The sequence below is a fragment of the Neomonachus schauinslandi genome, chromosome X (assembly GCF_002201575.2).
Source record: "Neomonachus schauinslandi chromosome X, ASM220157v2, whole genome shotgun sequence".
NCBI classification, from domain to species: domain Eukaryota; kingdom Metazoa; phylum Chordata; class Mammalia; order Carnivora; family Phocidae; genus Neomonachus; species Neomonachus schauinslandi.
In genome coordinates this window covers 34,519,002-34,521,033 of record NC_058419.1, presented here as the reverse complement: position 1 = coordinate 34,521,033, position 2,032 = coordinate 34,519,002, and the positions used below count along the sequence as shown (strand labels likewise).

General features: G+C 43.3%; 1 pseudogene; it reads left to right on the top strand.

The window, feature by feature from the left end:
* The first annotated feature begins 534 nt into the window (after positions 1-534).
* LOC110577220 lies at positions 535-1,291 on the top strand (annotated as a pseudogene).
* The last annotated feature ends 741 nt before the right edge of the window (positions 1,292-2,032 follow it).

Genomic DNA, 2,032 nt, shown 5'->3' with positions numbered 1-2,032 from the left:
GCGCCTGGGTGGCTCAGTTGATTGGGCATCTGCCTTTGGCTCAGGTTATGATCCTAGTGTCCTGGGATAGAGCCCCGTGTTGGGGTCCCTGCTCAGCGGAGAGCCTGCTTCTCCCTCTCCCTCTGCCTGCCGCTCCCCCTGCTTGTGCACTCTCTCTCTGTCAAATAAATAAATAAATAAAACCTTCAAAAAAATAAGAAAGATTTTCCTTGGGATACCTGGGTGGCTCAGTCATTTGAGCATCTGACTCTTGATTTCAGCTCATCATGATCTCAGGGTCATGGGATTGAGCCCCAAGTTGGGCTCTGTGCTCAGTGCAGAGTCAGCTTACAATTCTCTCCCTTTCCATCTGCCCCTCCCCACCCCCCCGGCCTGCTTGCATACACACAATCTCTCTCTCTCTTAAAAAAAAAAAATTAAAAAAAAAGATTTTCCTCACTAATAAATGGAGAGAGAGGTGTGGAGAGGGAGGCTGAGTCAGAGATGCTATCTGCTTCCATCTGTCACATAGACCCCACTGGAGCTGCCACCACTATGGATGCTCACGAAGACCTGGTGTACCAAGTGAAGCTGGCCAAGCAGTCTTGTTGATAGGATGAAATGGTAAGATTAATGAAGAAGGTAGCAGAGATGAATGTTGAGATGATACTGAAAGAAAGAAACCTGTCTGTTGCATACAGAAATGTGATTGGAGCTAGCTAGAAGATCCTCCTGGAGAATAATCAGCAGCATTGAACAGGTAGAAGAAGACAAGGAAAGAGTAGACAAACTGAAAATAATTCAGGAATATTGGCAAGTGGTTGAGATTGACTAGGGTTAATCTTTTATGGCAGTTTGGAAACACTGGACGAACACTTCATTCCAGTGGCTAACACTGGTGAGTCCAAGGTTTTCTGTTATAAAACAAAAGGAGACTATCACAGGTATCAGGCTGAATTTCCTACAGAAAGGAGGCTGTGGAGAACAGCCTACTGGCTTTAAAGCTGCTATTGATATTGCAATGATAGAATTTGGACCACCACATCTCATTCTCTCAGGTCTTGCCCTCAATTTTTCTGTATTCTACTATGAAATTCTTAATTCCTCTGACCATGCCTGCAGGTTGGCCAAAGTGGCTTTTTATGATGCAGTTACAGAAATGGATATGCTGAGTGAAGGAAGTTCTAGGGACTCTATACTTATGATGCAGTTGTTACATGATAATCTGACACTGTGGACTTCAGACATGCAGGGTGTTGGGAAAGAGCAGAATAAAGAATTTCTGCATGATACAGAAGATGAAAATCAGTGAGACCTAAAGGCCAACAAGAGAAACCATCTCTGACCTCCCTACTCCTTCCTATTCCCCCCCACCCTTTGGAAATTCCCCATTGTCACTGAGAAACACCAAATTTGACTTTTACATTCTACCTCAGAATATAGGTTTCTGCCCCAATGTTTTTTTTTTTTTTTTTTTTTTTTTAAAGATTTTATTTATTTGACAGATAGAGACACAGCGAGAGAGGGAACAGAAGCAGGGGGAGTGGGAGAGGGAGAAGCAGGCTTCCCGCTGAGCAGGGAGCCCGATGCGGGGCTCAATCCCAGGACCCTGGGATCATGACCTGAGCCGAAGGCAGACGCTTAACGACTGAGCCACCCAGGCGCCCCACCCAATGTTTTTTAAACAGACATTTTTTTCAAAAGTTCTTAAAGGCAAGAATGAATTTCTGTGGATTTTACTGGTTCCAGCTTTTTGGTTCTTTAGGACACTAGCAGGACTACACAGAAGCTTTTTCAGCATTACTGTATTATCTCCTGTCAGATGGGGTGAGATCACCATTAGAAATGTAAAGTAAATTCAAAAGCCATTTGACTGCTAGGTGATGCAAGCATCTAAGAGAGAGGTTAATCACACAATGGAAGCATAAGTGGTACCATTTTTCCTTTCTTTAATTGGTTAAATCAAATTTTATGCCAATGTTTAAAATTAATTGGGTGTTAGCTTGAGGTGGTTAGGGTTGTTTGAGGAGTTTGTTGTTATGGTTTTGCCGTA